The sequence below is a fragment of the Canis aureus genome, chromosome 1 (genome assembly GCF_053574225.1).
Source record: "Canis aureus isolate CA01 chromosome 1, VMU_Caureus_v.1.0, whole genome shotgun sequence".
NCBI lineage: Eukaryota > Metazoa > Chordata > Mammalia > Carnivora > Canidae > Canis > Canis aureus.
The window spans coordinates 38,648,703-38,664,543 of record NC_135611.1 but is presented as its reverse complement, the minus strand read 5'-3'; the positions used below and the strand labels follow the sequence as shown (position 1 = coordinate 38,664,543).

At 38.0% G+C, this 15,841-nt stretch overlaps 1 pseudogene across 46 annotated transcripts in view; it reads left to right on the top strand.

Annotated features, from left to right (window-relative positions):
- LOC144313021 (DDB1- and CUL4-associated factor 13 pseudogene) overlaps positions 1 to 15,841 on the top strand; it is a 203,703-nt pseudogene that overhangs the window by 36,138 nt on the left and 151,724 nt on the right. For 24 of the 46 annotated variants that reach the window (XR_013378777.1, XR_013378807.1, XR_013378784.1 and 21 more), the window contains exons 2-4: positions 6,562 to 6,738; positions 8,417 to 8,601; positions 9,500 to 9,702. The exons of 1 other annotated variant lie outside the window; for it this stretch is intronic. The product of XR_013378777.1 is annotated as a DDB1- and CUL4-associated factor 13 pseudogene, transcript variant X17 (transcript). The remainder of the gene's footprint in view (positions 1 to 6,561; positions 6,739 to 8,416; positions 8,602 to 9,499; positions 9,703 to 15,841) is intronic. 21 more of the 46 variants (XR_013378857.1, XR_013378845.1, XR_013378875.1 and 18 more) reach the window with 2 other exon arrangements.

The window sequence follows — 15,841 nt, the reverse complement described above, 5'->3', positions numbered from 1 at the left end:
TGACAGCAATCCATCAATAATTAAAAGTGGGTCTGGGTCTGAGCAGGTCCAGAGGGTACTAGTAAATTTGATGAAAAGGTGGCTCAGACTCTCACAGTTAATGTTTACTCCTTCATGTCACACATATGGCTTCATGGGGAGATAATTATGACCAATGAACAGAAGAGGAAAAATTTAAACCTTGGTTTACGTGTGAGTGTGTATAATGGGCTGGCAACAGCAGGCAGCAGAGAGCTAAAATATTTCTACAGGCTTAGTTAAGACTGACTATATGGTCATTGGTGCAGGGGAGATTCCTAGTAGGCAGAACTTCAGTAGTCCATTTGGTGGTCTTCTGTCTTTAGAGAGAAAGATGGCCAGAAGTATGGATCTCCATGGGGTCATAGGCCTGTTAGCAGGTTAGTTGAAGAATCAGGGTCTTAGAAAAATGGCAGGTTTGGTGACAAGAAGGCCTTAGATAAAGTGAGTACTCATCAGTGCAGTCTCTCATTAATGAGGGGACAAGATAACCTGTGCTGTAGATATCAGCCTCTTTTTAGCAGCCATGGTGTTTGCCCAGAAGATTCATTTCCAAAGTGGACATGGCATTAAGGATGGAAGTTATATGCAGGCATAACAGTATAGACTCTCCCTTACCAAGGCTAATCAATCAGACTATTGCTATCGCTGAGTGTCCAATCTATCTACAGCACAGGCCAATGCTCTGCTCCCAGTATGGCTTCATTCTTTAGAGGAACGGTCACTCGCTCTGAATGATAAATTGAATATGTTGATTTAGGCTATCCTTATAGGACTAATGTTCTGATTACAGATTTGCCTTCTCTTCCTACATTTCGTCTGTTAGTACTACCATTTACTATTGAGAGACCCACAAAATACCATGGTGTTCCTTACCATATCCTAGGCCAAGAAACTCATTTCGTAGTGAAAGAAGTATGGTGATGAGCTCAGACCCATTGGATTCATTGGCCTTCCATGAAGACTCATGATCTCAAAGCAGGTGGACTGATAGAACAGCAGAACTAAAAGAAAAGTGTAAAAGCTATTACAGTCTTAGCTTTAAGACAGTGCTTTGTGATGTTTTAGTGCTCTCCCGCAGGAAGGAATTCTGACGCCGTTATCAGTGTTATGTGCGCCATTCCCTTACAGTCAGAACATTATCATCTGGGAACTAAGAAGTGGAGTTCTGAGGGACTCATCTCACTATTGCACCTAATAGCCTAGAATTTCTGCTTCCCACTTTTGCACTGTGGTCTTGGTGAGTTGGGGGTCCTATTGCCTAAGGGATGAGTGTTTCCATTAAGTTAAACAGTCTTGTTACAGTAAATTAGAGAGAATGCCCACCCCTGCTCCCCACCCCACCATTTTAGGCTCTCCCAGGCACAGAAGCAACAGGCCATGATGCCTGATCCCTAATACCAAGAGGAAATTGGGTTACTGTTCTACAAGGGGATAGGGGGACTAGGTTCTGAAAGGCAGTCACTGAGGCACTTCTAGTGCTTACATTTTTGTACCTGGAATACTACATTTTTGTTTATGGTCCATCCCCCGCCCCCCCCCCCCCCCCCGGCCAAACTGTAAGCTCTGTGAGGATGGGACTGTGCCATTTTGTTCATTGCTGTATCCCTGGCTCCTGTAGTTTAGTAGTTGTTTAATAAATATTTGCTGAGTGACTGTATGTGCACTGCTGACTCCATCAACTGGGAGTTAAACTTTTGGACTCCGGGGTCAGGTCTTCTTCTAGGTTCCATTACTTTTACCTGTTCGACTTAGGGGAACTTGTGACCTGAACCTTCCTCTGCATTGGCTTCCTCACATGTACAGGGGCCATTGCTACAAGTCTGCATCTCTTATCTATAAATCCATAGTCCAAAAGATTCTGAAAACTCCAAGTTTTTGTATGTTTGGCACAAATTTATTTGGGAGCAAAACTTGGCCTGATTTGAATTGATATGAGCTCCTTATAGATTTTTTCTATATAATTTTTATAATTAGTGTGAATATTCATAGATTTGATTAAACATATTGACATGTTTGAATACAAAGTGCTTCTGTAGGACCCGTGGATTTTATGTGTTTTTTTAAATGGCATATATACCTTATTCCTTTTCTAAAACCTGGTTAAAAAAAATCTAAATTTCAAGACACATTTGGCTTCAGGGTTTTTGAGTATGGAATTGTCTACCAACAGTAGTACCTCCCTTATTGTGTTGTTGTGAGGATTCAATGAGTTAATATATGTAAAGTACTTAGTGCCTGCCACACAGTAAACAATAAATGTTAGCTGTTATAGTGGTCAAGATGCTTTGTTTTCTCTGATATCGTGGTAGTAAGATCTCTTTAACTTCTTTCACATCCTATTTGAGACTGGTTTGTATCTTTTAGAGTTTATCATGAGGGCTGGGTAACATGTATTGTGCTTCTTTTTCTGTGTAGGAGGCATAGGGGAGAGGAAGACAGCTCATTTGGATTGTGGAAAGCCACATTTTGTGAGACTGGTTTCTGCTTTCACCACTCCAGCTTGTTCCAAAGCCTTGCCCAGGGTTTACTATAACTATGTGAGGTCATACATGAAGCCTGGAGAGATATCCAATGTAGGGTGAATCCTGGAAACTAGTCTTCACGTAGAGATAGGCTATACTTTCTTCACCTGCTTCTTCCCAACTGCTGTTTATATGACCAAAACTAAGATAAAACTTGTGAGCTGGACTATTGCCTCATCATCGGCTGGGAAGGAGTGGCTTAACACCCGGGGTTCTTTGTGGTTTCATCACCCTGGGCCTTTAGTACTTTCAAAGGAGCTTGTTTTAAGTCTCTTCTGTTCATATCTTTTTTTGTTTTGTTTTGTTTTGGTATTCTGTTTTGCTAGATGCATATATTTTGTTGGATATAATTAGCCCTAGGCCGTTGTGAATAGCCTGCCTTCTCTTTGCAGCTTTGTTCTGAGCTGGAAAAAAAAAATAAGACACAAAATAGATAATAAGCTCTAGAGATTTTTTTTTTTCCTGATTCTGGGAGAATACAGGTAGATTTTTATGTTTTCTTTCTTTGGAGTCTCTATACCTTTTGTCTTCTTCCTACATTGGAAGTATTCTTTTCATATATGTATATATAACTTTGTCTTCTCTCTTCTTTTTCTTTTTTTTCCTTCACTATTAGTAGCTATACTAGTTCCTGGAATAATCCCTCTCTCCATCTCCTCCCCCTCTTCAGCTTATGCTTTTCACTGAGTAGGCATAAGGCTGTGTCTCTTCTTATGTTTGATTGCTACTGGCTTAGTTTTTTATGTCTTGTTTTACTTAAAATTTGTAAATTTATTTAGTTGTGGTGGGAGAGAATCTGTGATGGTTTCAGTCTGCCAACTTAAACTCTGAAAATCTAATCAACTACATGATCTTTTATAGTATAAAGGTATGTTGTCCTAGACGGCAGTTCATAGGAATTAGTGGGTCAGGGTAATTAGACATATGGTAGTTAAACTTTTGTGTGCAGAAGGGACTCAAGAGCTGCTGACAGAGCTGACTAAGCCCTTCTAAGTGCCACAGTGAATGGTTTACATCAATTCAGGTGCACTGATTCAGGTGCATTTCCATTTTTTCCCTCCTCCTTTCTGCTGGATACAGCAGATAAAAGGACTATTGACCAGGCTTCTCATAAAATCATTTCAATTCTTCACATCAGTGTTTATGTATAATACAGCCTGAAGAGACTGCATACTTTAAGGTATACATTCTATACATCATATATTGTACACATTTTTTGAGCATGTACTATGGACAGTGTACCTACAGATAGAGCAGAAAAATGAAGGAAACCAAAATTCTTGCCTTCATGTTGCCTATATAATGTTGGAGGGAAACAGAGAACACACCAAATGCACCAAATGGGTAAGTACATTATGTACCTTATTAGAAGATGCTTTGCTATGGAGAAAAACAAATCAGGAAAAAAACAATAGAACCAGAGGGAGGGCTATAAATTATCCTATTTGGGAAAGGCCTCACCAGGAGGGTGACATCTGAGAAAAGATTTGAATAATAGGAGAAAGCAAGTCATGCATATTTCTAGGGGGAAGAAGATTCCAAGCAGTGGGAGCAGCAAGATAACACTCCCCTCCCCCATTTTTCCTCCTCCTTTCTGCTGGAGATAGCAGATAAAAGTGTTTTAATGTGTGGGTTGCTCAGAAAATTGTTTTAATTCTTCACTTCCTATCTATATAATATATAGCCTGAAGGGGCTTCATACTTTAAAGTAATTATTAACATTTGTAATAAAATTTAGGTATTCCTTTTGGCTATGAGAATGAGCATGCATAACTTAGTAACTGTCAATAAATATATGTTCTAATAAATTTAACTTGGTGCTTGTTTTTTGAGTTAGCAATGTGGAGGTGACTGGTTACAAACCCAAAGAAGGCCTTATTGGCTTTTGGCAGAGATCAGCATCCAAAAGTTAACAGGGGATCTGCTGGATTCTTCTAAGGAAAAGTTTCTTCCTTGCTTCTATTTGTATCTAGTTCTTCCTTTTAATATGCAGATAGTGGCCTGGGTTTGAATTGTGATTTCCTCTCTAGTCTCTGCATTGATCTCTCCCTCATAAAGCAGAGGAGCAAGATCTAAAAGGAAACAAACTTCTACTTGAATGAGCTGGGTGGTTTTATCAGGTGATTTCAATCTGAAAGTAAATTGTTCTCTGGAGAATATATGCTTATTGCTGAGCTGTTTTTTTTTTTTTTTTTTTTTGAAAGGATTTAACAAATAACTCCCAACATTCGTCTAGTTGTATTTGAAAAAGACATAATAAAACAGTCTTTGAGATTTAGAACAATGATCTAAAAATAGCTGAGACTGTATTCCCATTTGGAAAAAGAAGTCGCTATGAAATGATTTTTTCTTCTTATTCTGAGCATTGCATAAAGCAAAACCAATTCACAGCAACTAAAGTATATTCTCAAAGAGAAATCTCGAGTCATTTTCAGCTCAGGACTCTGGAGACCTCATTATCCTGCCATTACAAACAGACCTGCAGCAAGTTGTTTATGCCTTTCTGCAAGTGAGTTAAGCAAATGTCACAGGGATTGCTATGCAGATACATTACTAGTTGCTGGAACTTATACAGATAGGCTCAGATATACCCTTAATAAGAGTAACTAGACAGACATACATTTACTTAAATTTTTGTATACATAAGGGAGTCAGAAGATGCCCACAGAACTGAGTCCTACTAAGTGCCACAGTGAATGACCTCCATCAATTCAAGTGCACTGATTGTATATATTCCCACTTTTTTCTCCTCTTTTCTGCTGGATTCAGCAGTTAAACGTCCTCTAATGACCGCTTAGAAAATTGTTTCAATTCTTCACTTTTTTCAATTCTTCAGTATCCATGTGTAATATAGCCTAAGGGGCTTCGTACTTTAAAGCATGCATTCTTACTTTATGGAATTAACCCATTTTTGAAAAATTGTGTTCTAATTTAATTGTATCTTAAAAGTTTTATATCAGTGAATCCCTAACGGCATACTCCCTGAGCAGATTTCTCAGAATCACAGTTGTTTACAGGTCTTTTTGAAAATTCTCCGTGTACTACCCCACTCCTATTCTGCTGGACTTCCAAGGGGAATGGGGGTTCTCCCCTTTTGGTTTCATGGTGAGTAGAAATCTTCATTGTGGAGAATCATGTTCTAGTTTGGAGCATATAACGGCCTGCAGAAATGTTGGAGACAAGGTTGAGAACTATGAGGAGCCTTCCCTCTTCTGTGGTCCTACAAAATCAAGCTTGCACTGCAGTCCTAGGGTAGTTTGCACACTGTATAGCTACTCTTTGTTCATATGTCTACCTAGTCCTCCTAGGAGCATCTTGAGGGCAAGAGAGAAGACTGCTTATATTGCTTATATCTTATATGTAGTAGCTTCTCAATACCTATTTATTGATGAATTACTAATTTTAAAGATTCAATACGTATTTTGAGGGATCAAAGTAGTATAAGATTATCTCAGTCTTTAAGGGATTTTTAGCACCATATAACATAACATGTGTAAAGAGGAAAAACAAATTTGGGGTGAAAACAGTCTTTTTCTCCTTAGCAGTCTTCTAAGGAGAATAAATTCTAGTAAATGAGAAACCATCTTATTTGGCTGAGCACCTTGATAGATTTGCATATACAAATGTAGGACCGATACTTATTCTGAGAATAGGGGACTAGAGGGCACTGACTTGTTCTACCAAATAGAATGAAGACATAATTTCTAGGTGTTCCAGAGGGAAGGGGAAGAGATTGAAGCTGACAGAAAAGTTAAGTTGCCTTTCTTTGGATTATTGTGATATAGACCCTGCTAGGTCTCCCCACTTATTCAGTAAGGACTACTGAGTGCAGATTGGTGACTTAGGTATGTACATTCCTTGTAGAATATGTGTACATAGGATGTATACATCCCTGTGCCATTGCATGCACTCACACAAGCATGCACAAATCAAATTAATTTGATTAAATCTATTATTTACATAAAATCTTATATGAATGGGATTTATTTGCCTATCATTGTTTGGTTTTGTTTTGCAGACATCAGGGAAAGGAGCTGATTTCCACATCTGGATTGACCAAGGGCAGAATAGGAACAACAAAGAAAGGAGAGGAAGATGATTCACACACTGAATTAATTGCATAGAAGAAAGGGTTCAGAGCCAAAGATGAATATAAGCATAAAATCCACCCCCAGGAATTCACCAGAATTTTGTGGTATGTTAAGGACTGTCAGGAGAGGGGTCTGAGACACATTGGGATAGATCTTAATGGGAAGAAAGGCTCTAGCTGACATCTGAGTGATAGATCTATGAAGAAAAGAAAACAAAAAATTATGCAATATATTATAAATGTCAGATGAATGACAGATCAAATGGAGAGTAGAGTTCAAAGTGGGGGATATTTGAGCTGAGTCAGTTGGGAAGGCTTTTGGATTTGTTTTTTTTATGTGTTTTTGTTTTTTGATGGGAAGGTTTTTTGAAGAAATTAGGATTCCACTTAGAATCTTGTGAAAGAGAGAAGTGAATTTCTGATGAGGGATTATTATTCATTCAACAGATGCTCACTTATTTATTTAGCTCCTAGAATTTGTAGGCAGTATGCTAGACTGTCCATATATAAAGATTGTTAAGACATGATCCTTCTCTTCAAGAAACACAAACCTCAGGGTGAAAACAGCTTCATAAGGGCACCTGGAAAAACAAAATAAGGGCACCTGGGTGGCTCAGTCCTTTAAGCATCCAACTCTTGATTTGGTATTTACATGCCTATATTAGGCATGTGGATTAGATACCTCCTTGCTTGTGAGATGGTTGCATCACTTCTAGACATTCCATCCTCATGCACCTTAGGCAAAGTCCTTAGGTAAAAATGACAGCTTCTTTCCATAGCTAACTCTCTCTGTCTCTCTTTCTCTCTCTATCTCTCTCTCTCTCACACACACACACACATCAGCAAGAATTCTCTGTTCCCAGCAGACTTTACATCACATCTATTGACCCAAATTGTATCACCTGCATGGGAAATGAAATTAACAGGACTGGCTAGAGTTTAGAACTTAGACTAATTAAGATTCAGCTCCTGGTACTGGGATTTGAATCACTTTTATTAAGTACAAGAATGACCAGGAAAGCTAAACAACTAAGAAATTAATGAAAAAAGAGAGGATAGATTTGGATAGACAACCATCAGTGCCTATGATAAACTGAGCCCTGAGCAATGAGAAGGAGTTAACCATTTGAATGCCTAGAGAAGGATACTCTAGAGAAGGGAACAGCAGGCACAAATCCTTGGGAGTAGAAATTAGCTTATAATACGTTCAAGGGACAGAACGATGTGGGGTTGAAGCACAGTGTTATGAGACAGGGAATGGGAGGAGGTGAGAAGTGAAATGGTGTAGTGTTTAAGAATCCAGGCTTGAGATCGAGCCCTGGATAGGGCCCTGCACTGTGCCTGGAGCCTGCTTAAGATCTCTCTTTCCTACTCTCCTACTCCTTCTGCCCTCCTCCTCCAAAAAAGAAAAAGAAAAAGAAAACAATTTCATGAGCAAGTAATGGTAATATCTGATAATATGATTAGTCATACGCTGGTGTCAGACATGTGGAAGAACACACGTAGGAATGATTCCTGCTTATTGTTTCAGGAATCATTTCCCTAAGAACTTGCATTTGAGTTGGGTCTTAAAAGAAGCAGAGGTTACAACTGGGTAGAGTATAAGAAAGGGTATTTTAATCAAAGAGAATGCTAGGAGCAAAGCTAGGAGACCTGAAGTACACAGGTATGTAAAATATGGCAAAGTCCAGTGTGGTTGAAGCACAATAGAATGTGCCAGGAGAAGGCTGGAATCTCACGCTGGGACAAGAAGGTGAAAGGTTCAAATGGTATTTATTTATAGGAAGGAGGCTGCACAGGTTTCTGAACTGAAGAGCATGATGGCATTTATTTTGGAAAGATAATTGCATTTGGGAGGAGGATGACAACAAAAGAGGAGGAATTGATGGCTAACACTTGCATGGTAATAAATGTACCAGGTACATTCTAAGTTTCCCACATGTTAACTACTCAAGACAATCCCAAGAGGTAGGTCGCATTATTAACCGTATATTATAGATAAGGGAGCTATACAGGTTACATAGCAAAAAAAAAAAAAAAAAGGTGGGATCAGGTTTGAACTCATTGGTCTAACTGCAGAGATCATACTTTTAAATGTTCCAATGAACTGCCTTTTAAAATTACAAAACCAAAGCAAATCCAAGGGGTAGAGGTCTCAAGATTTTAAAGTAGAACGATTAAAATGGGGATGGAACCCAAAAGCACTCCAGGAAGTGTGGCAAAAAGAGGTGTCAAGGATGAATCAATTTCTTGTTTGAATTCCCTGATCAGTGGTAAAGATATCAACCCAAAGAGACATGCCAGTTTATTCAGAAAATAAGAAAAAAAAAAAACAGAATTTCAATAGATCGTGATCTTTATACTCTCAAGAAGCATCTAACCAAATTATGATAGAGGTGTGTACTACAATTTCACTGTATATGGACAACCTTAAATTCACAGAAGTGCTGATGGTACAACTGCTAGATTGAATTTAAACCTGTGATACACGATGCACAAAAATTCAAATACAAAGGAGAGGTTCAGTTAATCAATCCATTGTTTGGTGTCACATTAACATGAACATCTGTAAGACTGAATGAGTTTCACTTTTCATATAGTTTCTTTGCTGTGAAGTAGCTGCTACATTTAAGAAATGAGGCCACCCTCAGAGACATGTATTCAAAGAAGCTGGCAATAATAGCATCTGTGGCTGTTTCTGGATTATAAAAACATTCGTGGCCCCTGGCATGTGCATATAGATTGCTGAATTTCATGAAATAGTAAAAATAATAATGCTTCATATTGATACAATGCTTTACATGGTTTTCATCACTTCCACAGAAAAAGAGATACAAAAATGAATATGCATTTCTTTTTTTTTAAGATTTTATGTATTCATTCATGAGAGACACACACAGAGAGAGGCAGAGACACAGGCAGAGGGAGAAGCAGGCTCCATGCAGGGAGCCCGACGTGGGACTCGATCCCAGGCCTCCAGGATTACACCCTGGGCTGAAAGCAGTGCTAAACCGCTGAGCCGCCGAGGCTGCCCTGAATATGCAGTCCTAAATAATCAGTGATAAAGCAGTATGTCTGACTCTTTAATATTTTTTTATGTGTTTCTTAGATGTCCATAATGTATTTGGAACTGAATGGGTATTAAAGGGAGTTTGGTAGAATCAAAGCCCTCGTCTTTTGTTTCTAGAATATTTCCTAAACCAGCTAGGGGAATGACCTGTTTAGAAGATCCTCACCCTTGGTTGAGCCCTATGCTTACATGTTGCTGCTGTGCTTTTTACTGAGTTTTTAAACTGCTTGCTTGCAATGCCCAATATGGCCCAGAGATGGACAGAGGTGTGTTGAATGAATGACTCTGTTTGATGACCCTATAATAAATAATGATTTTTGAATACCTTTGGGGATGCCTCGATAACTCTTTGGAATACAAATCTGTCACTTTTAGCCACAATATATTGTATATGTAGATACACATAATACAGTATAATATAACTTAGAAGAAAGATGCCCTTTTTCACATCAAATATTCAAGAAAGAGCAGATAACTAAAAATTTTCATTCCCATGGTATTTATAGAATAGCATCCGATCATTGCATTTTCATGTAATGATATCATCAAGAGCTACCAGCTGTTGAAGGTCTGCCCTGCCACGCACGTTACAAATGAAAGTGCTAAGCATTTAAATTGTTTAAATCAAAGTCAGTGTCTACAGCAACCTGATGAATGTAGTAATATTATGCCTGTTTTATCAATAAAGAATATAAAGCTTAAGAGATTGAGTAACAACTTTCTAGAGGTCATACTATTATTGGAGCAGGTCTTAAATATAGGGGCTCCAAAGGCTGTGCTCTCTTTTCTTACAACAATGTATCCGAGGGTTAAGATCTCAGGAGACTCAGCAAGATTTGAGGGATTAGGGGTTGAAAGAATTTTAAGGAACCAATCCTATAGTTAGAATATAGAAGCTATTGAGTCAAGCAATAGGTTGTTCTGAGTCAAGCAAAGCCTTCCCAAAACACTGCAGTTATGACTAGTATTTATTTATGCTTACCTCCCCACATATCTGCACTTGGTCATTTACTCTTTTACTCATTTAGTGAGCATGGAGTAGGTAAATTACAAGTACTATTATTGTATGTCAATGTATAAACAGCAGTGAAAAGCCATTTTTATGCCAATTTACTTAAATTCTATTTCTTTCAATTCAATTACACACATAACAATTAATTGAGCATCTATAACATGCAATTTTATTGTTGTAAGCACTGAAGCAAGGTTTAACAAACAAAAGAACCATGGTGGTTCCTCTCCTTAAGCTTGCTGGGGAAGAGTAGGCCAGCTGTTCCTTGCCCCTCTTTTTTTTTACACACATACAAGGCATATTTGTTCAGCATCTAATGGCATTTTTACTCAAAAAATTCTAAACCAAAATTGCAAGGCACTGGATAGCTCTTTTAGTTTGGAGCAATATCATAAAATTTAATGAGTGAAATCTTCACACAATGGATATGTTCAGGAGAATATTCAGGAAACTAAACCAAAAAATTGCAAGCATGATTATAAGTGTGGAAATACAGAAAAGAAAAAAAATAATCTGAAAGTAAGCCCTGGATTGAAATGTAATTGGAATTAGAAGTCACATGTAATTTGTGGAAATTTCATAGGGGATAATTTTAACTTCTAAAATTCAACTTCAAATTTCTTAACGTAATTAAAAAAAATTTGTGTGTGTGTGTGTGTGTGTGTGTGTGTGTGAGAGAGAGAGAGAGATGCCATTTCCATCAGATAGCAGAAAACTAAATTTGTTCACATCCAAGGGAAACTTGGTCAAAGTAGTGACTAATCTGGTTATACACTCAATCAAGTTAAGGTTTTCCTTGCTTCTCCTTTTTGAATTATGTTTAAGTTCTGGGGAGTTTACAGTAGGATCATAACATAGAGCATTAGTGAAGAGGGTGGGTCTGCTCCTTGAGTGCTTTCTGTCTACTTTGGCCAATGCCACATGGTATTCGTTCCTGGTTTTTGGCATCTTCTCCTGATGTGCACCATTCCTGTATTCCAGATCCAAAGTTTCCTCTTCAAACTGCAAGACCCACTCCCAACCTCGTGTACTTCCTCTTCAAGGGCTTGGGAATTGTCTTGCTTCAAACGCTGTAAGGTGCCTATGACTTTGCTAGCCTGCTTGTAGACTCATTTGTCTAGATGGCTTAGTCAACAGAAGCCATCTTACTGTTCTGGTGCCATGTTGGATGGAGCCTCCTTCATGAAATCTGAAGCTTCTCTAGGTTATACTTTGGGAAGGAAGGCATGTATCTTCTCTATTCTGGGATACCACCAAACTCATCTGTCTTTCCTGTTGTTTCCATACCCTAGGCTCAACTCGTTTCAGGGGCTCAGGGGCAGGGCTCTCTTTATCAGATTATCATTAAGAGTTAGTTCACTTAATTTCGTTCCTCTCCTAATGTTCTCCTCACTAGCCCAGAAATCTATTCCTCCTGGAAAGTTTTAAAAACTGAAGGGGCAACTATTTTTTCAGCCCTTGTTTATGGGTCCTTCAGGATTTGGGCTCTTTCTGTTTAAAGTCAAGCTTTTGGTACTCAAACACCTTATATTTACAAAAGGTTGATACTTGCAAATCAAAAACACCATGGATTTCAAAACTACTGTTTTTGCTCTGAGTTCCAAAATCTATTTATAAACTTAACTGACTCTTATGTTCTCAGCTCTATCTATCTTTTCACTTAGGAAACAAGTGCCAAGTGATTCAATGGGTAAAAGGGTTGGTTTTCACAGAATTTTATTTCTCCACATTTAACTCCATGCTAAATGTTTTTCTCCCTGCAAAGAACATGCTCTTCCCCATTCTAGGCATTATTCCTTCAAGAAAGTGGGACTTCTTTAGATGTGTATTCCCACACATGAGGCAGTGCATGGATATGGGATCATCTTTTGCCCCTGCCACTACAGTGTCAAGTGGGAGACCAGTTATGGGTGAACTTCTTATATCCCTCAAGTAGGAGTACTTTTTACTGAAGAGTCTCCTTTGATTTATATTTTTCCTAAATGACTCAGATGTGAAGGTAGAAGAGCTTCTGGTAAAGGAGAAAAGAAGAGCAGAACAGCAGCCTTTTTAGAAAGGTAGCACATGGTTCTCCTGGCCCTCTAACCCAATTCCTTACTCTTTGTAGAGTCGTGGTCCTGGCTTTGAGCCCCTGTTGTTGGTGTCAAGTTGGAAGTGAGGCAACAATTTGCTTCCCCCTATATTCCTTTCTGGTTTCTTGAAATCTCATAAACCTACTAAGATCTTTATCATGATTCACAATATTCCTACAGGCAAACAAAAAAAGAACTTGCCTTTTAAAAACTCTTAGCAGTTCTTTGCCAACATTTCTCTGACAAATGGAGGCTTTGCTTAATGCTTATTGAATAAAGTAGGGATGCTGGAATTGTTCAGTCCTTTCCAGGAGGATATTTAGTTCTCTTAGCATATCAGGATATTTTGAATGCTCATGGACACCCAGTGAGGCAATAGAGGCAACTTCAACAGGGTAGAAGAGATCACACGAGACTGACTGGAGGTTGAGGGACAATCTCCTAAGTAATTATGGTAATTTTGTCCTGCTGCATTGTCATTTATATTGCTTTGGTAAAAGACCATATGAATCAAAAGAGATAATCTTAGAATAGAATGAGAGTTTACCAAAAAGAATGGGAATAAGGAGGGAGAAAGAAAAACATTAAAGAAGAAAGGAGTGAAAGGAGTGTAGAATATACAACCTATGGCTAAATATTTTCTAGAATGCCCCCAGGAAAAACAGTGTCAAAGGTTTTTGTTTGTTTTAAAGATTTTATTCATTTGTTTGTTTGTTTGAGATAGAGGAGAGAGCACCTGCAGGTGAGTGAGGGAAGAAGTTGAGGAGAAGGGAGAGGGACAAGCAGACTCTGTGCTGAGTCTGAGCACTGGGCCTATGCAAGATTTGAACTCAGGACCTTGAGATCATGGCCTGAGCCAAAACCAGGAGTCCAACAGTTAACTGACTGAGTCACTCAGGTGTTCCAACATTTAAAGGGCTCATATTAAAAACTTTAATAATCCATTAAAAACTTTAATATGAACCTAAGAACTTAGTATTGCATGACATACGAAATTTAATACAGAGGAAATGAATAGAACATTATGGTCAAGAAACTAGTAATGAGGGAAAGCACTGCTATTTGACTGAGCCACTGGGCAGAGGTTACGTACTAATAACGCTATAATAGTTTAACAGTGTTATGTCTGCTTTCTATAGATCCTAAGCTTGCCTGTTAGCCTATAAAATACCAATGGGTTAATTAGCACCTCTGTATCAAGGACATAGTTTGAAGTCTTATGAAAGTCTCAAGGTGAAGACAGAATTTGTGATACTTTTAAATGTTAAATCTGAATTCAGCATAACATTTCCTTTGCATTTTTAAAGAAAAAAGGTTAAATAGCAATTTAAAGAACAGTTACAAATATGATCTTTGATATCAATGAAAGGTATGTACCTGGTCACCCGCAGTTGCCATTCTCATATCACAGATTGCTGTGTTGTCCACCCACATCATTTTCTCTACCCCTGATGAGTCTCTGTAGGAGGTGCCTCAGAGAATATCAATGCTAAGATACTCCTACCTACTTGTGGAAAGTTTGACTCATTCTTTGGCTGGTCACCACTTGGAGAAAAATAAACTGCTATAAATCTTAGATATATATAGATATTCATATTGGGGGGAAGGAAAGAGAGGGAATTTAAGGAGAAAAATGAGAAATCAAGTACTCATTTTCATGATGAAGTCTTTCCATTATTTCCTGAAATTTTTTTAGAAAATACATGGTCTAGAACAGAGATTGTTCCCATGAGTTGATAGACCTCATGAATATTAATAGATATGCTTAAGGAGTACCCAAACTAAAACAATAGTATAAAAATAGTTTTTTGCCATATGTGACTTTTTTCTGGGTAGGTAGATTTTTTTTTCTTGAATTTTCATGTGTTTCTGATTCAAAAGGCTAAGAACTGGTCTAAAGCAAAGATGGTAAGTAGGTTTTATTTTAAACACTAAAATAAATATTTAAATAGTTTACCTTCTTTTTAAAAAAGATTTTATTTATTTATTCATGAGAAACACAGAGAGAGGCAGAGGGAGAAGCAGGCTCCCTGCAGGGAGCTTGATGCAGGACTTGATCCCAGGATCCCAGGATCATGACCTGAGTGCTCAACCACTGAGCTACCCAGCTGCCCCCATTTAAATAGTTTTAATGGAAGGATTCTCAGGTTCAGCAGAAAAGACTAATAAGCAATATCTGTCAAGTATGAGTATGGTGGAAGAGGTATTTGCTGTTTCTAACCTAAAGTGAGTTTTGTCAGAAGATTCTATAAGTCCTGTATTCTTAACAGCATTATTTAAGAAAGATTGCATAGTGTATAAGGACAATGCAAAACAAAAGGCATGTTTAGCTTAGTCTGTGACTGGGTTATATATATTTGTTTTTAAAATACTTGATGAAAGATTTACATCTTTCGTTTCCTTTTCTTGATTTTTTTTTGTATTGGACTCATTTGTACTTCTTGAACAATATTTAAGCCATGTACAAATGTAGCATCAAGTCAAGAAATATTCTATGGCAGCAAATTTAGTTGTTGAATGCACGAACACAGCTCCCGATTAATTTAATAGCAACTGTGAGCATGCATTAAATATCAGAATTTCACCCTTTGTGTCTACAATTATGAGGAAACAAAATGGATAAAACATGAAACTCTATTTTGGTAGATTCATAACAGAAATGAAAGAAGCTCTATGCTTAATATTGCCTAAGTCACTGTCTGTTAATCATATAGGTCTTCTGGGAAATGTATATCCATCCCCTTTTTTCACTGAGGACTCTTGGCTTTCTTGATGTCAGGGAGTAACCTAGATCTTGAGAGAAGAGACCTTCTTGTCCTCATTCTCTCCTCAGAAAGGAAAGGGGAAAGTCAAGAGTGGACAAATGTAGATACAGCTTATCTTATCTAAAGGTATTTACATCATTCATTCATAAGTGTTCTTGCTTCATTCTTCTCCCTTTCCACTGATCAAAGTAAGCACCCAGGAAAGGCCCTGGAAGAGAAAATCCAAGCTCTTTATGTGAGGTTTCAATTGGCCAGCAAATATTTAATCATCACAAATTGGGGGCAAGAC